Below are 23,665 nucleotides of genomic sequence, written 5' to 3' on the forward strand. Positions count from 1 at the left end.
AAGTGGCAGGTCCCTCACCCAAGGCCACACAGCCAGTGGGGGCCGATCTGAGATTTACACCACGTCCTGGTGTGGAGCTCACGCCCACATACAACACCACCCTACTCATAATCTCACCACCTGTCCCTCAGTCGTCTCTCGTTCTCTCTCGCTGGCCCTGGCTTCGGCCGCGATAACAAGTCTACCCTCAGGAGTCTAAGTCAAGTGAAGTCTTGCTTCAGACGATTGCTCATCAGCTTTAAATGTGTCAGCTGCCCATCACATGCCTAAAACATATAAGCACCCACAAGTACTAATTTAACTCCCGACTTCCCTCACCCTACCTGCCTCTAAAATGAGATTCCACAAGAGCCTACCCAAAAGGCTTTAAAAACAAGGGTTTTCAGGACACATTTGTTCTACCTACAAAGTGATTTTATAACTCAAATCCAAGGACAGAAACTCCAGAGAATGCTGTCAGCATTTGGATCTTATGAGGAATGTCGGGGTATTCTTTTATTTCTGTATATTTATTAATTTTTATTTTTGTATGGTTGATTTTTGTTGTTACTTCTTTTTATTTATTACTCTTTTTATTGGTACAAGAGATTGAAGCCAAGGGCATTCTACCTCCAAGCTACACTCCCAGCCCTTTTTATTATTTACTTTGCTACAGAATCTCACTAGATTGTTGAGGCTCCCTCAGAGTTTCTGAGGCTAGCCTTGACTCTACCATTCTCCTCTCAGCCTCTCAAGTACTGGGAACACAGACGTGCACCACCGCACCTACCTTTCAAAATATTTTTGCTCTGCAGAGACAGTTGAAAGCAACTCACTAATTTCTTCGATATTTTTTTAGTACTTTTTTTTTACGGGTCTGGGGATGGAACCCAGGGGCATTTGAACTCCAAGCTACATCCCCTGCCCTATTTTTTTATTCTTTATTTTGAAACAGGGTTTCACTAAGTTGCGGAGGGCCTAAGTAGCTGAGGCTGTCCGCAAACCGTGATCCTCTGGTCTCAGCCTCACAAATGCTGGGATTACAAGGGTGAGCCACCACGCCCAGCTTGAGTACCTTTTATATGGTAGACATTGTTCAAAATCCTGGCCATTCAACAATAAATGGGACAGACAAATTTCTTGATATGTGAATTTCCATTCTTGTGGAAAATAAAGGCATTAAAGATCATTTCAGATAGTTCAAGTGTGATGAAGAAAATTAAACAACATAATGCAATAAAGCATACTCCACATGATGTTTTTAATTTTTTTTTTATTTTGATGATGTGCCTAGAAATGACCCACCCCTGATCACTAGTGGATAGCCTGGTCAAGTGCAGAGGAAGAGACTCCAAACAGTGGTCCTTAGGTCTGCAGGCAGGATACCTTATAGGAAGAGAAAGAAGGTCAGTGGCTCTGGAGAAGAACGACTGAGAAAGATAGTAAGAAACAAGATCTGAGTGGAATCTGTGTTTTATTCAAAGTGCAATGGGAATTTTAACAAGAAGCAGAGGGAACATGATCTGATTCTTTTAATCACCCTACCAGCTACATGGAGGGTGGCCTGACTTGTTTACAGCCAAAGTAGAACTGTCACTGAGGTGGCCTGACCAGGGCAGTGCTGGTAGAAAGTGGAAAAAGGAGCTGGGCATGGTGACCCACGCCTGTAATCCCAGTACTTGAGAGGTGGAGACAGGAGGATCACAGGTTCAAGGCCAGCCTCAGCAACTTAGTGAGGCCCTCAACGATTTAGTGGGACACTGCTTAAAAATAAAATAGTGCTGGAGGCATAGCTCAGAGGTAAAATGCCCCTGGGTTCAACCCAAGGAAGGAAAGAAGGAAGGAAGGAATGGAGGGAGGGAGGGAGAGAGGGAAGAAGGAAGGAAGGAAGGTTGGTTGGCTCCAGATGGATAAACATTGCAATGATCCTTACCTTTGGGCAATTATTTTTTCTCATTCATTCTATTTTATTTTAAGTTTGCAACAGCATGGTGCCATATCATACTCAAATGTGTGGTCTCTGGTAAATTGTAGCCACTATTTTCTTCTTACAGCCTTTTATATTAACTTTCTTACTCTACTGACAAAACTCAGTCAGATACTTAGCACTGTTTCTTACTTGGACAGACTGTATCTACAGGTCAGTGCTGAAGCAATCAGTTTATTCAAACAGCCTCTGAATTCAGAGATCCCATCCTTATCCAGAAAAAGAAAAGAAAGAAAAAAACACACACACAAAAGCCAGTCTCACATCTTTTTATAGATACAGCCTGTCAGAGAATTAGCTTTGTATAATTTGCCATAATGAGTTATAAGCATCTCCCTTTTTCTCCGAGTTCATGAAATTAGGATAATAGAAGCAAGACTCTCCAAAAATAAATAAATAAATAAATAAATAAATAAATAAAACTGTGTTCTGGGGTTAATCAGTGTGCTCCTAATTGGAATGACGAGCTGGGTACGTGAGGAGAAACACATGTCACTTTTGGAAGCCTCCCTTCTAAATGTGCTGTGTCTGAATGCTCACTCCTCCTGGAAAACCCATCTTAATCCAATTGCGGTGGAAGTAGATAACAGTGCCGCCCTTCCTCTGAGTGAATTTAGACGAGGACTATTATCTGGTCTTGCTTCCTTCTGTTACCCAGACCTTCCACTCTGATTGGCCAACTGATCGGCCGCCCGATGGACCCCAAGATATGCCTTGCACATCAAGGTCAAGCCCCCTAAGTCACGATGGGAAGGAAGCTATATAGTACCGAAACGAATGTGAGGGTAAATCATTTGAATTTTTATTTTTGTCAATTTAGGTAAAAGTGATTTTATCCGCAAGACTCGGGAGAAAGCCAGAGTCTTGCTATTATGTGGTGATTGAACAATGGGAGAGCTTACCTGGATGACTGCAGCCATGAGTACTTCAAGCAGGAAATCTTGGGCTCTTGGTTCTTTCAGGTTTAAAGATCTTGTTTTAAGGGTTTTTTTTTTTTTATTTTAAGAGGAAGGCCTATGTTTAGGAATGTTTAGAGGGTTGAAAGCAGATGTCCGCAGGTAATCGATGCAGACTGAGCATTTTCAGTTACAATAGCCAATTAAAACACTCTTGTACAATTGAAGGGAAAGAGATCTGAAAATATTTAATGCTTTTTGAATCCAGTTAGGTTTAACTATAATGAAAACACATTCCAAGTCCCTTGGCTTCCTGGTCTAATAAGTCCCAGGTATGGTTGGGAGGCCGGATCCAGATTGTGGCCACAGTAAACTGGAAAGCCATCATACAACTGAAAGTTTTCTAAGGGCCCGTATTCTGAGTTCGTCCTCGTGGCCAAAACAATGATTTATAAAATCTTGGGAAAATTGGGGTTTGGCTTCCAGACTTTAACCACCAAAGAAATATTAGACATTTCCTGGTACTTAAACATTGCTGACCAGTATTTGAATCATCTGTGCCACCTCCTGTTACACATAAATAGATATGACAACTGCTCTTCATTATCATGGTATCGTCTCAATAGCAGCAGCTACATTAAGGGCTGCTTGCTGCAGGTGTCCCTACTGTAGTTTCATTGCATTCACTGCATGTAGTTCTGTTTACTGGCTTGGTGGATACATCTGCAGCATTCAGAATCTCTAATAGCTATAAGGGTTTTGTTCCCAGCACCCCAACTAGTGTTCATCTCATTTATGCAACTCTCCTCCCTTCCGTGCTACTTACAGAATTTGTCAGCCTGGGTTAGGGTTTAAACATAAATTGGCCCCGGGAAAGGCTCATGCAAAAATGTTCAGAGGTAAAATTATTGAACCAGGACTCTCATCTCATCAATGAATAAACCCAATCCATTAAAGAATACATCATTTGGTGGTAACTTGGGCAGGTAAACCTGTCTGGATAAGAAAAGTCTTTGGGGATGTGTCCTCGGAGGCAGCTGACTATGGCCTATTCCTCTGAAATCCTGAGTCCAAATAAACACTCCTCTTCTATGTTCTTCCGGCCAGGTCTGTTGGTCATGGCGGTGGAAATGTGCACTAACACAATCTGGAAGGCAATAAAGGTTGTAAATCCCGCCGTGCCACTTTCTGGCAATCCAGACTGGTCGTTGCCTATCTCCATGTATCAATGCTTTGGGGACAATCATCCAGGTTTCCTACTTTGATTTTGTGGGTTTGGAAGGGCACTGGCAGGCGGGGAACATTGTGAACCACAAAGAAAGTTGCTTCTTTGTGCTCCAAATTGCTATTTTCATATGTTTTAACCGCCATGACAAGGAAGCAAATCCTTGCAATTTGGAAGGTTTTCTGAAAATTAGCCCCAATGCACGAAACCTTTGATCTTTTGGTCAAACTGTCGATCTCTTGAGAACTCAGTTCTCTTGTGAAATTTCCAGCCTGCTCCCCAAACAATTAGTTGCATAAGTTCTGGGAGCCAGACCACGAAGCCTTTCTGTGTTTTGGAAAGTTCCCTAAATAGAACTAGGTAGCGATGGCACCGGCACGGAGCAGCAGTACGCACGCTTCCCGGTCCCGCACAGCCCCCAGGCTTTCTTCCTCTTGGGGTCCCTTCTGCCCATTTCTTTACTTCCAACACCCTTTGTTTCCTTCTCCCTCACTTTTTCCCCACAAACACATTTGATGCTTGGACCAGGCTCTGACTGCACAGGCTTCCACAGGCAGGACGACGGCTTCACCAGAAGACACGAGATGTTTCCAGATTCATTAAAACCCAGGCCAAGACATCAAGAAACACACGTGGAGTGAACTCCTGTTCTTGGCCTACTCCGGGACAATTTTTCTGACAATGTTTCGGCGATGAATAGCTTCAGCTCTCTTTACTACAGGGAAGTAGGTCGATTTAAAAAGCATTTACTTTTCAAAAGGCAAAAAACATTTGGCAGTGGTAATCAGGCGAAGCTTTGTTGGATCAGAATTTCTGATGATTAAAACATAACTGAAGAGAATCGCTTGCACGGTGTTCCTGCCACTGCCAAAGTCCCAGAGGCCTCTGCACTCCTTCCCCTCTTACCTCTGCTGAACTCTCTTATTACTCTCCGTTAATATGGTTTTATAATATATGTTTTTACCTTCGTACTTTTACTGGTACATTGCAATTACGCAGCATAGTGAGGTTCAAATGGTACAAATGTACACACACACACAGCACCTGATGGATTTCCCTCCATCCCACCCCGCCCCCACCCCGTCCCCATTAGCGAGGTTGTGGTGATAACCTCATGCCTGGACATCGCAGTGTTTGAACTGCTCTCCTCCTCGGGCCCCCTCTTTCTCCCCCGTGAGCGCCTTTCTTACTCTTCTGCTCTTCTCCTCATTCATCCAAAGTCCCCTTTGTTTCATATTTTTTTCTTTAGCTTCCTCATATAAGAGAAGACATACCATCCTCCACTTTCTGAGACTGGCTGATCTCACTTAGCCTAATATCCTCTAGTTGTATTCATTTTCCTACAAATGAGGTAATTCTATCCTTCTTTATAGCTGAGGAAAATTCTGTTGTATTCTTAGGTATAGTATTTTGTTGGCTATTACCATTGGGTGGAACATATAGGAAGTATGTTTAACTCAATGTCTCGGCAACACCGGGGCTCTTTTGGACATTAAGTGGGACCTATGGAATCCATCCTTATATAGCCACCATTTTGTCTTGTGGTCATGTTTATTTATTTGTGGTCCTGGGGGATTGCGCCCAGTGGTGTTCTACCACTGAGTGACTGTCAGTGTCACCTATGTCTCCCCTTGGCCCGTTACAGAAGGGACAGAGTTGGCGGTCATATTGCAGTGTGAACACCTCTGTGGCCTCGGTGCTGGAGGACAGAGAGCCGAGGAGAAAGAGGTGTGAAGTGTGTGAGGCCAGAGTCAGTCTGGAGGGAATTCTTCTAGCCACCAGCGCAGAAACGTTTCTCCATCATGCTTTGCACTTCAGAAATGTCTAGACAAGATGGATGTTCTCCCCTGACAAGAATAATAAGCAACATGGACAGTTGTAAACACATCACACAGCATTTTTCCAATTGATGGAAATCGTGATAAACAGAGTACCAGAGCTTTCTGAATTCCTGCACTTGCACAGCATGAACTGGAAGCAATGCAAAACCCAGCGAGTACGTGCGTGTGTCATAAGGCACAGTTGGACCCCGAGCTGTGAATGATAAAAAGCCAATGTCAATCAGTTACGGTAAAGGAAGGACTGAGATGTTCTTCTCTCCTCTGTGCAAAAAATAGGGCAAAATATTTTAATATGAAAAAGTCATCCAAGGAAGCGCAACGAAAAAATGTTGGAAGAAAACATAAGGTATGTCAGGCAGTTGATTAATTAAAATATTTTGTTATTTTGCTTGATTTTGTGATATTTATAGCACTGGTCAATTTTTAAAGGTATTTCTTGGGGCTTCTTTTTCTAAATGAGTCCCCAGGCTTTTGTTAGATTCCTGAAGTTGTAAAAGCTCTATGCCTCGCTGAACCCCATTTTTCTCTGCTCCGTAAGCCAATATTTCAACAATAGACAGAAATGATTCTGCTGCCTCCTGCCTCTTGCTCAAGATGATATCATGAGCATTGTTCTCTGGGCACGAAGATTCATTGTAGACGGACTCTAGTAATAGGTAAAAACTATGAACATGCGTTTCTTTCTCTTTGACAGAGTTAAACAAGGGCTCACTCTCTGAGTTTCCAGATGCACTTAAGATGAAATAATAATGTTGAGCCAGTCTTGCTCCTGCCTTAAATTAACCACTCCGGGAAGAGACATTAAACCTTTCAGACCACCAGTGCATACATGCTTTAGTGCCCTGCACCACACACCCTCTCTTGGTTATTTGGGACACAAGAAGAGGTAAGTTCGGTAAATGAGACTGTTTTATGAACCATTTAAATAATCTGAAAAGGAAATTAATACTTTTACTACTTTCTGTAAGTGAACAACTTCCTTAAAAATCTGCAAGAGTTCTTTATGTTGTAGTAGATGTGACTGCCCTAGCCAAAACACAGAGCCAGAGAAATCCTGGAAGGTCAGAGAGAGGAGGTGTTGCCATACAATCCAAATGCAATCAATGGGAAAGGCCAGAGGCCAATTTGGTACCAAAGAAAGTTGCCTCAAATAGAGCCAATAAAACTCCATGCAGTTAGAAATCAGGCTGCAACTTAGAAAATCCATCTCGGTCTTTTTGAATAATATGAATTTTGGTGGGCTTATTTTAAAACAATTGGCCATGGAATCTGGAGAACTGGAGAAACAAATTATGATCCCATCCCACATGAGCACTTCTGTGAGGAACAGTTTATTAGTCACCCTACAAATACCTTCCCCAAACATAAGTCCTTACAACAATCCAGGAAAGAAAGTAAAATTATCCACTCCTGGGCATCTTTCCAAAGGAACCGATGTCGGAATATTATGGTAATACATGTATATCACATTTATGGCAGCACAATCCACAATAGCTAAATTACGGAACCATCCCAGATGACTGGGCTATGAAATCGTGGCATAGAGACAAAATGGAATTCCGCTCAGCAATAAGGGGAAACAAAATCATGTCATTTGTAGGAAAATGAATTGGGCTGGACGATATTATGCTGAGATCAGCCAGTCTCAGAAAGTGAAAGGTTGTACGTTTTCTCTCATATGTGGAAGTTAGAAAAATGTCAAGAAACAAAAGGAACTTTAGATAAATGAGGAGAGGGGCCAATGGAATAGAGAAAGGTGATTTGGGCAGGAGCCTGGATCAAGGAAAAAGTTCAGAGAATGCTGTGTACATATAGGAAATCATCAATTCTAATCTCAGTATTATGTATGAAGAGGGCAGAGAGCGGGCTGGGATCCAGAGGGAAGCACACCGCGCTGTGTGTACACATTTCTATCACTGACCCTCAGTGTGATGTATACTTAGGATGCACAAATAAAAGCATATCCTAAAAGTTATTCTAATGTTCTAGAAAAGGAGATAGCGGTTACCTCTCTATCTCACCTCTCTGCCTCAATAGGCTCCACCCACACCACTGTCAGTAGCAAGCGCGTGCCAGTCCCCCAGCCTCTGAACTGGCTGCCCTCCCCCAGGACGTTGTTCTTGGAGGATTTTACACAGCTCTCTCCCTTACTCCATTTAAACCTCTTTTCACATGCTGCCTCATCTCAGGGTCCACCCCAAAGCTCTCTGTCATCTTGCTGGCTTTCTTTAAGACTCCATTTCTGCAAAAAGAAGTCTCAAGAGAGCAGACGCCGTTGTGCCACGCTGCGCCCTCGCCAGCTCGCCAGTGCTGGATCCTGTAAGTATTTAATGAGGACATGTTAAATGGGCAGCTGCCCTGGTAAATAGATGATTTGATCTGGAGGAACTTTCCTTTCATTAAATAGATACAGTCCCTGAATTGGAACTCAAAGCTCTTGAAACCTATGATTTTAGATAACCTACAGGAACGAAGGCCATTGTAAAGACAATTCCCGTGTAAAGAAAGAATCGGTAGGATGTTCTCCCTCGTTGCGGAAGTGTGGAGATTTTTCTCCGGGACTTGGGAGGGAGAGACCTGAGAGGGGAAATCGAACAGCTACCTGATGGGCAGCTGCCCTGAACACCAGACAGTTGGCTGATGACCAGCTGTCCTGAAATGAAAGCAACAGCTACCTGACGAGTAGCCGTACTGAACTGTAATTGTCTGATGAGCAACTACCCTGAAATGAACACACGGACAATTTCCTCTCGTGCAACTGACCCAGTTCGTTATTAAAACCAAGACTTAATGCCTACACCAGTGAAATTCCTAGTAGGAAAGTGTAAACACCAAAGAACAATAGTGAGGCCTTAAGTGAAAGGCAAGTAGATCACCAATCATAAACAGACAAAAGGAAGACTGTGACATCACAGGTCTTGTGATTGGCCCCCCATTGCAGGTCTCTAAGATCAGCCCCCTGACCTTGCGGGCAGGTCCTGGGGGGCAAATTCCAGAAAGACAATGGTCACGTCCAGAGTTTTGGAGAATTCAACCTTTCATAGAATCTCCTTTAACTCTCTCAGGAACCTTCCGTTCCTCAGGCTCCGTCCATGTCCTCCATCACGGAAGCTAGGGGGGAACTGGAACATAGGAGGGGCTCTAGACCAAGGAGGAGAAGCCTTAGTGAGGGAGGGAGGGGACCTAACTGAGGGAGGTGGGAGGGAGAGGAGGACTCGGAGAGGGAAACGCCTCAGTGGACGCATCCCGTACTGGCTTTTATCAAAGCCAGACAATATGTTGAGCACAGGAAGGTGGGGAGGAAGAGGAAGTGGAGTGGAGACTGGGAGAGGGTTCACCAAGTGCTGTGTGCATGTGTGCCTCTAGCACCCTGAACTTCACAATATGTGATTCCAATGCACCAATAAAAAATAATACAGTAAATAAATGAGTAAGAAGGAATTGGGTCGGGTCTAAGAAATCTTAGAAACTTTTTTTATTCCAATAAAACAAGGTTCTGTGTCTCTCGAGGTTTAGAGAAACTATTTGTTTAGCTGCTTATACCGACATACCGCTCTGCTTGGGTGAACCAGACTGCAGACTCCACTTGTTAGAAACGAAAGCAATTGATTGTGAAGGAAAATGAGTTGTAGGAGAAGCACAGGAATAAAAGTAAGCCATCACTCTGCAGCATCCTGTACACAGCGGGCACACTCACCGAATCAGGAGAGAAACAACATCTAGCCTCGCGGGCTGGGAAGTGCCTGCAGACGGCCCGCTAGAGTCCCACGTGGAGCCGTCCCAAGTGGAGCGCGTGTTTTCCCCATTGTCGACACTTCAATACCTGCAGGAGTCCTTCAGTTAGTGCAGTATAGTCCTCAGGGAAGCATATTTTGACAGTTTCCCCCCTAGATATTTATAATACTTTCTAGTTTACCTTGCAGGGGAGCTTTATGTCTGGACAAGGTGTCCTAAAAGGAACAATTGTCCTCCCCAAGTGTTTGTGATATCAAGTGTCCATGGATGTGTGTGTGTGTTTGTTAACAGAGGTTTGGTCAATTTATTAAGTGTCTATACATGCATAGGTACTCACAGGAGCATAGAGCATTGCAAAGATCCCTCATTCTACCAATTTTCTCCTTGGAATTAACTAGCCTTCTAGCCCCAGGTTCATGATAACTTCCTTTCCTAAAAGGTTAAAAAGCAGGCTGAACTCATTCTCTTTTCTTTCCAATCTCTGGCCAGGGCTTCCCATTGGTCCAACCCAAACAGAAGTCACATGGCAAGGAATCCTTTGGCCATGGTCTATACAAATGGTTGTTTTAGAAACACTTCTAATGTTTAACATAGTTTTATTGCTTTTTGATTTGGGCCCTTTGGCATTTCAAGAATATATATATATATATATATATATATATATATATATATATATATAATCTCCTGCATATAGGTATATATTGAAATTAGTTTCAGTGATTCCTGTTTTATATTTTGTTAATGGAGAAAAAATTCAGGGCTTCTGAAGAGGTTTCTCTTTTCACTTAAAGGAGCTGGGCCAGCCTATCTGCCAACAGGGTCCTGCCTGGAGCCCTGGCTCGACGGCTTGCTAGATGGTTAAAACTGGCACGCTTGCCGAGCAATTTGCTCTTGTGTAACATGAAGAAGAGTAGAGATGAAGCCAGGTTAATTCTCCCGTGGCCTCTCAGGTCATCAGTAAATGCACTATACTGATGACACGTTGGGGAAGCTGAGCTTCTGCCTGAATTGTGTGAGATGAACCCAAGACAAGGCAGAGAAAATCGTGAGGGAGGAAGCCACTGATAATCAAGAAAAGGACTAGAGACAGCTCTGAACTTGCATTTATACAGATTAGAATTTTAAATCAGCCAGGCGTGGTGATGCACACTTGTAATCCCAGCATTCGGGAGGCTGAGACTGGAGGATCGCAGTTCGCGGACAGCCTCAGCTACTTAGTGAGGCCCTCTGCAACTCAGTGAGACCCTGTTTCAAAATAAAAGAATAAAAAGTAGGGCTGAGGGTGTAGCTCGGAGGCAGAATGCCCCTGGGTTCAATCTCCAGTACCCGCCCCCCAATAAAAGACTTTTAAACCAAATTGGCTTCTATCTTCAAAGGATAGTTGGGTCCCAAATGACACCTGAGATATGCTTAAAAATCTCCAAGGATTTCCCTACTTTAAAGATGTCCATTCCATTCTTTTGTGTAATCCCCAGAGTTATGAACTTCATGTCTAAATTTATATTCTTATTACTGCAATTTCAGCTCAGTCTAGTAGTTGTGGTAATAATCATAATAGCTCCCAGGTATGAGCGATGGAGTCAGACTGTCTGGGTTTGAATCTCCACCACACTACATACAAGCTCAGGCAAGTGGCTTGAACTCTCTGAAATAGTTGTTGTTGTTTTTAACTCATAAATTGTGATTAAGGTGACTGAGAGTTGTAAACATTCTGTGAACTGATGTATGCAATTTTTTTTTATTTTTTTGCGGTACTGGAGATGGAACCCAGGGGCATTACTTCCAAGCTACACCCAGCCCTTGTTTTTTATTCTTTCTTTAGAAACAGGGTCTCACTGAGTTGCAAAGGGCCTCACTACGCAGCTGAGGCTGTCAGTGAACCGTGATCCTCCTGTCTCAGCCTCCCAAATGCTGGAATTATAAGCATGCACCACCATGCCCAGCTCATGATGTATACGACATATTTAAGAGTACTTGGCACACAGTAAGTCCTCAATAACGTTGGTTATTAACATTACTACCATATACTAAGCATCATACTGTTTTATGTGGATCACGGCATAATACAATAACCCTCCGCGTTAGTTGTGTTAATCTCCATTGTAAAGATAAGAAAATCAAGATAAAGAAAACTTAATAATACAGAATTGTTATTTTATATATTTCTCTATTATAATTTATTAGCATGTCAATGTGATTTTGGCAAAATAAATGTTCAGCTGAATAAATGCATAAGTAAGTTCCCTCCCGGATTTTCATAGAACGCAAAGAAAGGTGAAGAAGGATTTACTTAAGTCGGCCATCTTATAATGTCTGCACAGTCTGAAGTAAAGGATTACACACCGATTCCACTCATCTTCTGTCTTCTTTTTCTGTCAGAGAAACAGTAGGAATATAAGAGAGAGATGCAAACCCTCTTGCTTCCAAACCCCAGCACCTTGACTTCTTCCTCCCTTGGCTTTTTATAAGCAGCCTTTACAGCTTATATTTTTAATCCATGTCAATTGAAAGTCTTGAAGTCACTTAAAAATATAACATTGTAATTTCTGAAGTATAAAACTATAATACCTAACATCCAGTCTACTTTAATATTACAAATTAATTCTTAAAAAAAAAAAAGGAATCTAGCCGGGCGTGGTGGCGCACGCTTGTCATCCCTGCGCTTGGGAGGCGGAGACAGGAGGATCGCGCTGGTTCGGAGCCAGCCCCGCTGGCTTAAGAGACCCTGTTTCCAAATTAAAAAAATATAAAATAGGTCTGGGAGTGTAGCCCGGAGGGAGAAGGGCTTCCAGGAACCCCAATACCACCAAAAAATAAATAAAAAATAAATAAAATAAAGGAATCTAATTTTCCTGGTACAACTTTTTCCTACAGAAGCATATCCTTAGAGCTCATGATTTTTTTTTTGTCTTTGAGATGTTTCCATATTATTTTTTCTAGAATGTATTTTGTTACTTCTCAGAACTGACATGAGCTTTTCTAAATGGCCCTGCCTAAAACCAAAGTCTTTCCTTGTGTTGGAGCTGGTCTCTAATTTGAGGCTCGTATTTAATCCCACAGTAATAACTTGGTTTTGGCCAGTCTTCCTTGTGAAGGCAGAAGGCTCCGCGGAGTCACCGGGACGTAAAGACTCCCATTTCTCACTTACCACTGACCACTCCTCTGTTGTTCTTCTGAGCAACTCTTTCCTACCAAGTGGTTCAAACTCTTCCTATCATGGGATCGAAGGGTGCCAGGGGAAGCAAGCCCTTGACAGTGAGTCCTTTTTATCACTGAGCCTAAATGTGCCTTCTGCTGGCCCCTAGGCCACTGTGTCCCTGTCCACTAACTGGGCCATCTCATGTTCACAGGAATGGTTCAAGGAATAGAACAAGCGAGAACTAAAACACAGGTCAGGAGTGAGGACCTGACGCGCCTTCCGCTACTGTGGCATAGTTGGTGGGCCTGACTTCATCATTCTGCTTATTCACCCCTGCCCAACAGCGTTGCTCTCCTGTATTTGTGGGGGCCCTGCATGCTAAACCCAGGGCTATTCTACCTCTGAGCTACATCTCCAGCCCTATTTTATTTTTTTATATATATATTTTGAAACAGGGCCTAAATTGCTGAGGTTAGCCTTGAACCTCTTGTCTCGGGCTCCCAACTACTGGGATTACAGACATGCCTGAACACACCCTCTGCCTTTCTGTTTTATTACAAACAACTGACATGCTTTAAATTATTTATCGTCTACTTAAAGTTTGATAAAAGACTGGATTTTATTTATTTATTTTTGCATTACTGGGGATGGAACCTAGGGGCATTCTACCTCCAAGCTCCACCCCGGCTCTATTTTTTATTCCTTTTTTTTTTTTGGTGGTGGTACTGGGGTTCCTGGAAGCCCTTCTATCTCCGGGCTACACTCCCAGACCTTTTTTTTTTTTTTTTTGGAAACAGGGTCTCTTAAGCCAGCGTGGCTGACTTTGAACTGTACGATCCTCCTGTCTCTGCCTCCCAAGCGCAGGGATTACAAGCATGCACCACCACGCCCAGCTATTCTTTTTATTTTGAAACAGGGTCTCACTGAGTTGCAGAGGGCCTCACTAAGGCTGTCTGCACACCGCAATCGTCCTGTCTCAGCCTCCCGAATGCTGGGATTACAAGCGTGCACCACCACGCCCGGCTAAAAGACTAGATCTTAAATATGTTCACTATACCTATAAGTAGTAACCATGAGTGGTGATGAATGTATAAACATAGCTGTGATAATCATTCTACCATGCACATACATATCAATGGATCCTGGTGTGCAGCTTGAAAAGGGACACATTTTGAATCAAAGTTAGATCTCCCCTAGTTGGCCAAGAGAGATTTTACAGCCTTTTGAAAAGTAAAATCGTAAGAAACAGAGGAATATTTGTATAGAGTTTTCCAGTTTTAAACAGTGAAACGCTGAAAGCCTCTGTGTGTTTCTTACTGGGTTGCAAGGTGATGGGACAGGCCAGCAGCTATGCCTGGGCCAAAGGCCTCGGCCACTGACGGCCCGCCCAGCCCCAGCATGTGTCTCCTGGCTCTCTACCCATCTTTTAGATTTCTCCTCCTCTGCCTTCCTCCCAAAGAGTACGAACGTTCTCAGCTGAGCTGACGTAGATCACAGAACAACCGAAACAGTCTCCAGCGTTTCAAGAGTGCTTATTGCAATTGTGACAGAGGCAGGTTCTGTATTCTTAACACTATACATAAATATAACACTTTATAGTGTTAGGGGCAGAGAGAGAGAGAGAGAGAGAGAGAGAGAGAGAGAGAGAGAGAGTGAGTTAGTTTACCAAGGGCACAGTTCACTGCGTTGGGCTCTCGGGTCTGGGTCTGCTGTGAGTCCAGTGTGTCTTGAGGCTGACCTTAACTGGGGAAAGCGCACTACCCACAGAGGATGGCTGGTTGGCTGGTGATCTCCACTGGGCCCTCAGGTGAGGCGTTGCCCAATACCATGGGGCCAAGCCGGCCCCGTCAGCATCAACCTCATCATCAGTGGCCCTAGTGACAAGGCTCCAATCGTCGCAGTCCTCGGGTTGCTGGGTGTTGGTGTTGGTTCTCAAGGTGTGTCCCAGTTACCCCCAGACAGCCGGCATCATGGCCCAACATGCCCGGGGCATTGCATCTGTGTCCGCACCTGCATGATGCCCGTGATACCCGGGCGTGTCACACCTCATCCTAAAAAACTTCAGGGAAAAATAGTTGTAGCCAGGCTTGGTGGCACACAGTACTTGGGAGGCTGAGATAGAAAGATCACAGGTTTGCAGCAGCCTCAGCTACTTAGCAAGGCCCTCTGCAACTTAATGAGACCCTGTTTGTTTCAAAATAAGGAATAAATAATAGGGGTGGGGGTGCAGCTCGAGGGTTCCATTCCCAGTATTGAAAAAAAAAATAGTTATGTATCTTTGGTTACAGTATCCCACAGAAATGTTTTTATCTCCCTCTCATTGGGTTGATTTCAGAAGCAGAGATTTTCAGAGCCAGCGTCCTTTTACAGTTAAAAAATGAGAGAGAGAGAGAGAGAGAGAGAGAGAGAGAGAGAGAGAGAGAGAGGACACACCACGCAGGCAACTTGCCCAGGACCCCGTGTCCTGCAGACAGCAAAGCCAGACCAGAACCACGTCCGGACCCCACCGCCCCTCCTGTGAGCCCGCAGCGGCTGTCTGAGGGCTGCATGTTTCCATGTTAATGCGCACGTAACTCTATACTCCGTGCTGGTTTAGTGTTGCCTTCTGGTCCCCTAGAGGATGGCAGTATGCCCTAGAGATCTTAAGGCGAAACCCCACACCTCCCTCAGCAGGGCAGACAGCGTCTTCAGGGTCCACGTCAGCCCGCGGAAGACTTGCCCTGACAGCAGTGACCCCAGGCCAGAGGAGGGCTTTGAGTCCAGGAAAATTCACGCACAGTCTGATGGGTCACGTGGGAGCTGCCTTCACTGAAATCCTTCCCGAGGTCACGGCGTGTGAGCCCCTACTCCCCATCACAGTGATGACGGCTCAGATCATCAGTGTGGATTCAGTGAACCCTCAGGTGCAGAGAAAGTCTGCTTGGAGGAGGGGTGAGTGCTCCGCCCCCGAGGGGTCTGCCGCAGGGGACAGTGAAGAGGAGAGGCTGGGGAAAGATAACACCCAGATGTTCTGTGGCCAAGCAGAGAACAGGAGGATGAGCGGAGAGCGGGCAGAGGAGGGAGAGAAAGAGGGAGGGAGAGAGGGAGCAGGGAGGGAGGAAGAGCAAAAGAGAGAAGTAGAATAAGGCAAGAAAAAAACTATTTCACCAAACTGATGCCTGTCAGATAAAAGAGGCCGGAGCCCCAAATTCCTCCCGGCGTTTCTAATGGGATTTTAATACAGCACTTGGCCATCATATTTTTTTCATTCTTTTAATGACATACATGCCCAAAGTGTAGCCATGGAGCCTCTGAACTCTGTATATTTCTGTAATACACAAAGAAAACAGCCGTCACATCCATTTTAAGGAACTTTTAAATATGTTACAGTGAGGTCCACAGGCCCCGACTCTAAAGGGACCAGCGCAAAGCCTGTCTGTACATCATTTGTGACGGGCCTGAATTCCAGCCAAGGCCCATTTTTTAAAAAAATAATAAAATAAAATCCTGTGTTTTTTTTTTAAAGGAACATTATATTTTTAAACTGGAAATAATTGTATTTTGTATCTTATGTGGCATCTGAAAGTGATTTAGTTGAACAATGTGGTTTCTGATTGGTATTTGAATTGGTTCCAGAACATTTTTCATAATAACCATCTTAAAGATCCCAATTATCTGATCCTCTTTCCCTAGTCACGTGGTTTTCTAGGAGGTTTCCAGAGACCGGAGAGACCTGCAGAGCACGACAGTGCCTGCTGGCCGGGGCCGCAGCGGCCTGCTTGTTATTCTGAGCTGTCCAGATGCATTTCTGGCTCCATAAAGGAGGCCTTGGTGTTACCAGAATAATTACTTACTAAAACAACCCTATAAAACCAAAGGGCTGCCTCAACGAAAAGGCAGACAGGGGACTTTTTTTCTTTTAGTGTTAACATGTAAAACTAGTAAAGTGTATTTCGATTCTATAAACTCAGCTCTGGGTGCAAAGGGATGGTTGATTTACCAGGTAGGCAGCCGGAGCAATTCCCCAGGCTGGCAGAGGAGCTGAGGAGGGCGTCCCGGTGAACAGGGAGGAGGGCTCACCCGTCAGGGGCCCGGCGTCACTGGGACCGCCAGATAACAAAGAGCGGCCTCCGGGGAGAAGGCCCGGTCCCGCGCTGAGCCGCTGGGTGCCAGGACCTCAGCTGTGGCTCCGGCTCTCTGTGTCACATCCAGAGAGATAATGGAATTCCTCCTTTCCAGGATCACTGGGAGAAAATGATTTTAAAAATGCACATGAAAGGTGTAGAACACACCTGGAATATAATACAGCACCAAACAAATAGTGTTAATGGAATCTTTTATTACCACAGATGTAACTTTTATTATCTCATATATTAATAATGAGAATAATTTTCAAATAACGTTAATTTAATTTTTTAAATTTTTCCATTGGAATCTTCTTTCTTTCTTCCTTCTTTCCTTTGAACTACACTTCCAGTTGTGTGAGTGTGCGTGTGCGTGTGTGTGTGTGTGTGTGTGTGTGTGTGTGTGTGTGTAACAGGCACTCGCTAAGGTGGGGAGAGCCTCACTAAGTTACTAAAGCTGACCGAGAACCTCCAACTTTCCTGTCTCACACTCCCGAGTACTAAGATCACAGGCATGCACCTTCATGCCGGGACCGCACTGTTGCGTTTTTTTAACCAACAAGTCATATTTGTATATATACATGGGGAACAACTGACATTTTGATACACACGCACGCATTGTGGAATGGTTCTACGAGTTCTTTAATATATCTATTACCTCACATACTTATCATTGTTATATATGTGCTGAGGATATTTAAAATCTACGTTTACAATTTTGAAGTACCAGTGCACCATCATGAGCCTCAGCGCCGTGCTGCGCAACACATCGCTAACCTCTGTACGATGCGCTCCTCCCGTCCTCCCGTCCACCTGGACCTCTGACCAGCATCTCCCTTCCTGCACCACCCCACCTCCACCCCAGCCTCTAGTAACCACAGTTTGTTCTACTCTCTGCTCCTGTGAGTTTAGCTCTTTTTGTAACAAGAGGGATGGGCACAAAGGACATTGTGAATAAGCCGAGCACAGAAAGACAAGTGAGTGCGTGATCTCACGTATCCGTGCAAGAGCCAGGTGTGGTGGCGCTTGCTTGGAATCTCAGTACTTGAGAGGCTGAGACAGGAGGATCTCAGGTCTGAGGCCAGCCTCAGCTACTTAGTGAAGTCCTCGGCAACTTAGTGAGACCTTGTTTCAAAATAAAGAGTTAAAAAGTAGGGCTGGGGTATATCTTGGAGGTAGAATGCCCCTGATTTTCATCCCCAGTACTGCCAAAAGGAAAGAAGAAAGAAGGGAAGAAAGAAAGAGAAAGCAAGCAAGCAAGCAAGCAAGCAAGCTGCAAGAGTTAGCAGTAGAACTACAATATCCCCAGTTACATTTGAATTTCAGATAAACAATAAGTAATTCTTTAAAATAAGCATGTCTGAGATATTGCATGGGATATATTTATATCTTTGACAGCAATAACTGTAAATCGTGCACCCAGATGGATGTCATCCAATATCTATATCCTTTCTCCCTTCCCTGCTTTCGGGTTTATCCAGAACGTGATTTATTCTTTGTATACCTCATTTTCTAGTATTTTTCCCCAACCAGGAGGTTCTTTAATTAGGAATCCACAAATTGTATTTGGTTATCAGCTATCAGGGAAAGCAAAAGGCTGAAGGAAAAAGCCTCAACTGTGGAAGCCGTGTGTAGGGGGCACGCTGACGCCCCCCTCCCCTGGAGATTACCATCTGAGAGCATGTCAGCAATTATTAAGGGCACTTAAACTGTTAGGGTAACATTTCATGTTGAGAGAAAAATGTTTTTGCAGAGTAACTTACAACTGTAAATTATAGTTAAAAGTATTTTAACTTTTTTCTCCATGTTATAAATCAACCATCTGATTTGCTCATTAAATAAAGATTTTCTGATTGCCTTTGTGTCAGGGCTCTGTGTCATGCTAAGTGAACAATAACAGACACTGCCCCCGCCACTGCGAAGTTCTCATTCCAGTGAAGACACGTGAGTGGGCTGAGTGCAAAAACAAATGTAAAGTTCCAACCGTGGCAATATCTATGGAGAAGTACGCGGAGAGGTGGCCGAGGATGGGGGGCTGAGATCAAAGACAGCGTCCTCTGTCAAGTAGTAGCATCTGAGGGGAAATCGAAAGGACAAGCAGGATTTAGCCAGAAAGTGTCCGGGGAAAGGTTAATACCACAGGCAAAGAGCCCTGGGCTAAGGGAGTGTGCCACTCACAGATCCGTTCCTCAAACGTGGACAAGCGGTGCGTGGGCGGATCTGAGGAGGTAACGCAGAAGATGTGATGGCGCTACGCTCATCGGTAGCAGCAAATAGTTTCCATACCATAAATCTTTATTTCTCTCTCATGTAGCCTTCCACAGCACTTAAAGTTCAGAAGTGGTATATTAGTCCATTTTCTGCTGCTGTAACAAAATAGCTGAGCCTGGGTATTTTATAAAGAAAGAAGGCTTATTTAGCTCATACTTTGGGAGGCTTACAGTCCAGAATTGAGTGGTCTCACCTGTCTGGCCACTGAAAAGTGTCCCCTTGGCTGTGTTACAACATGGTAGAAAATTGGAAATGGAACCAGTCCTGTGCAGATGAGACCGAGTGCAGAGGTGACCCTCAATTTTTAACAACTGATGACTATCATGAAAACTCACTAACTCCACATGACCCACATCGATCCCTGCTGAGGGCACCTTCCACCAATCCCCTGACTGACTGTCGCACCAGCTCAGCACCACCACAATAGGGACCAAGTATATAAACCTTTGGGGACACATCCAGGAGACTTCTAAACCATAGCCGGGAGTCAAGGAAGTCTTGAGGAACACATTCCGGAGATTCAGGCTGATGCTCCTCTGCCATCTTCAAGATGTGGCTTTCAAAGTCACCCCAAGCACTGTCGTCCCTGTCACCTGGATCACAAGTAACACACACTAAAGGGTTTTCTGGCCAGACCTAAGTGTGGCACGATGCCACCTCTGCTCATGTTCCATCAGCTCAGCCCAGAATCACGGTCATCGCGACAGAAAGGAAATCTAGGAAATGTACACCATTTCTGTCAGAGAGCAAGATGAATGGGCATAATCCAACATTGCGATCATTCCCACGAGCAGGTGCAGCTGAGTGACACAGGTCCCAGGGCCCTAAGTTAAGGAATGTTGGTTTTTTCTCAAGACCAGTGGGAACCCACTGAGGATATTTAAGTAAAGAGAAGAGACATGATCAAATTCGTATGTTGAAAAGATAACTCTGACATCAATTGGAAAAGAGAAGTATATCGGAGTGGTGGCAAGATCAATTAAGAGGATTTTAAAACAACCTGAGCAAGACTTCACGGTAGCAAGAAACGGGGCCCTTGGTGGCACTAGAGGTGGAGAAGGGAGTCGAAGATGCAATGACATCATGGCGGTAGAGAGGGGAGTGGAAGAACGCAATAGGTGGAGAGGAAGTCAAAAAATGCAATGACGTCATGGAGGTGGAAAGGAAGTCAAAGAAATGCGATGACGTCATGGAGGTGGAGGGGGTGGAAGAATGCGATGACGTCATGGAGGTGGAGAGGGAGTCACAGAATGCAATGATGTCATGGAGGTGGAGAGGGGAGTCAAATAATGCAGTGACGTCATGCAGCAAAGCGGGGACCGGAAAACAACAGATAAATGCGTTGAAGTCTTTATTCTCTGTTAAACTCTTTCTGCCATCAGCCTCTAGTTGTCCCTGCTTTCCTTTGCAATCATTGGACAGATCTCTTACGGCCTCTAGACAGAGTCTCTAGGATGTAAATTGGCTCAGCATAGCCTGACTTAAAAAAAAACTGGTATGTAAAATAAAACTGGTATGTTAAAAATTATAAAGAAGCCACTGGAATGTACATAGGAAAGGAGTCAGAAAATATAGGACTTGTATGTTACTTTTTTATTATTTTTGTATACATAAATGAGGGCAATCATGGCTGTCCATCTTACCCATAGGGATTTCGTTGCTGTGAGAAGCGAATGGCGGAGACCCCACACCCCGAGGCGCACAGTGGCCATGTTAATGGCTCCCGGGTTTGAAGTTCCTATGATTGCCTGCTCAGACTATTTAAGGAGACGTTCATCAAAGAATCTGCACATAAAATGAAGAATTGCATGTTCAAAAGCCTGTTCATTCTTTTCTGGGTTTTACTGCTACCTCATATAACAGTCAGTGAGAGTTATTTGCCTAGTGTAAAGGGCTAAACAAACACAAGATATATAAACTCGTTATCCAGTGTACAGTTTAATTGGAGAGTTGAGGGTTTGGTGGTTGTTTTTACTGGTGTAAAATGTAGGGGGAACTACTCCCTAACTCTGTAGTTGAAAATGATCTACCAGACCTTGTTTTTATTTTTCCTCGTCATCTAACAAGCTAACAAGCAGTAATCATCGTCATATTAAATATGACGCATTGTCCTAAGTAACCTATGTCTGTGTGGCTATGAAAACACATATTCATAGACATCCGTACACACACACACACACACACACACACACACACACACACACACACATTCTTCACCACAATCTTATGTGAAAACTACTATTCTTACCACCTCTATTTGAGAGACGAGGGCACAGAGGCACTAAGTAAGCTGTGCTTCTTAGCTACATAGTCGCAAAGCTAGGAAGCAGCTGAACAGAACTCCACCTCGGGCATCCCGACCGCAGGTTCCCTGCTCTTTCCCTGGCTCTGCTTTCTCCACCACCTACTCATGCTGAACGACGACGCCTGCGCTCTGCCCTTGACACCATTCCAATTCTGATGATGATATTGTTTTTGCTAAAGAATTTTCACTGACAGCACTCTGACTAAATGACTCCAAGAATTACCACTCACTTGGCCCATGATTATAGAAGCCAGGCGAGTACGATAATCCCAGATGGGTGGGAGGACTGGAAAATTCCAAGCCACACCGTGCCGTTAGCTAGGGCTGGCCCAAGAAAGAAGGTTCCTGCCACGTAGACGCTCCTTCAGAAAATGGCTTCCAGGGACACCGTCGCACAGGGGTGAGGAGCGAGGGGGCCGGCCTTCTCTTCCTAGTGTCCAGTGTCTTCTCTCGACAAGGCAGTCCCTGGACTAAACCTTGAAAGTTGAGTGTATTCTCACTGAACAACTAAGGGGAGGTGATTCTAAGTGGGACAAAGAAAAGCAGGAAAGGAAAAGGAAGAGACTGCAAAACAATGTGTGGAGTCAGGAGTCTGGTGTGAGCCAGGGCGGGAAGGCTCTATGGGGTTGGGGACGCTTCTCCTTGTCGATCCAGGGTGCCACTGAAAGGTTTTTAGCAGATAGGTGAGATGTTTAGGATACAGAAGTGTTAGGGGGTTCAAGGGAAAGATTACTTTCAGCTTTAGACCTGCCGAGTTTGAGGTACCTCTGACAGAGGCATTCTGTGGATAAGGGGAAATAAATTCTACAATTCAGGAAAGAGATATGGACAGGAAACAGATTCAACCCAATCCTAATTAGTTGAAGTCATGAATAATAAATAATAAATGAGATTTCCCAAATTAAAACATCTGAGGAAAAAAGGAGGCTAGATATTGGGACCCTGAGGGATTGTCCACATCTGAGGGTGGAGGACGCATGAAAGATGAGCGGAGGACAGGAGAGTTCCCCAGGCGGGCATGGTGCAGCAAGGGAGGAGGGGACAGTATTGAGCATGGTGTGGCCAAAAATGCCAGATCGCTCAGAGGGGTCAAATGAGATGAGGGCTGGAACTTCCTCCCTCTTTCAATGGAGAGGCAGGGCCAGCTCCTAGTTATAGGACCCAAGAGCTAGTTAGAAAAGGCGAGAGGAGGTAGAGAGTAGGTAGGTCCGGGGGAGGCGAGGCATGGTGACAACCTGGCTACAGTTCTGTGTTCTGATCTCACTGTCTCTCCAGAGACCAGAAAGTAGCACAAAATTACTCAGACTTTGTTTTTCTAACAGCCTTTTTTGTGTGTGTGTGTGGTACTTGGGTTCCTGGAAACCCTTCTACCTCCGGGCTACACTCCCAGACATATTTTGTTTTTTTTTTTTTGTTTTTTTTCCTGAAACAGGGTCTCCTAAGCCAGCGCATCTGGCTTCGAACCTGCGCGATTCTCTGGTCTCTGCCTCCCACGCGCAGGGATGACAAGCGTGCGCCGCCACGCCCGGCTCTTCTGACAGCCTCTTAAAACAGAGCAGGGGGACAGATGTTTTCAGTTGGAATTTTACTTTGGACACCAACTGTTCTTTTTGAAGGTTATTTTCGACATCCCTAACCTGAACAGAGGCGATGCGTTGCTGCCTGTTTGGGGACTTAGTTGTGTAATCTAGAATGAGAACATGAGTGTCCCCAGTGGAGGTCTTCTGCGGATCATGAGCATAGAGCCGCCCGGTGGATCTCAGCCTCTTCCCTGGCCCTAAGACCCAGCTGATTTCAAAGACCAGAGGGAATTCTTATTTATTCATTCATGTTCCTCTGGGGTTTATTAGCCAATGTGGTTCATGCTCGCCATTCGGCCTCAGGGGCATCATTACGATGTGACTGTTCCAAGACTCCAGCTCTGTAAGGGTCTCTTACGTGTCCTTCAGCACACCTACAATGTCATGGTTTGTATCCTGACCCTTCCGCTTTTGGCATGGTCTTAGACATGTCGCTTAATTTCTCAGGACCTCCGTGGCCTCCTTCGTCTAGTAAGAGCAGTGAACTAGATGCTCAGTAAAACTCTTTTATCCAGCATCGGGGATTAGCTTTTTTTTTTTCTCTGAAAAGCCAGATAATAAGCACTTTGGGGATTTACAAGTCAAATGGTCCCTGTGACATTTA

This window comes from Muscardinus avellanarius (genome assembly GCF_963383645.1).
Source record: "Muscardinus avellanarius genome assembly, chromosome: 7".
In the NCBI taxonomy this organism is placed as follows: domain Eukaryota; kingdom Metazoa; phylum Chordata; class Mammalia; order Rodentia; family Gliridae; genus Muscardinus; species Muscardinus avellanarius.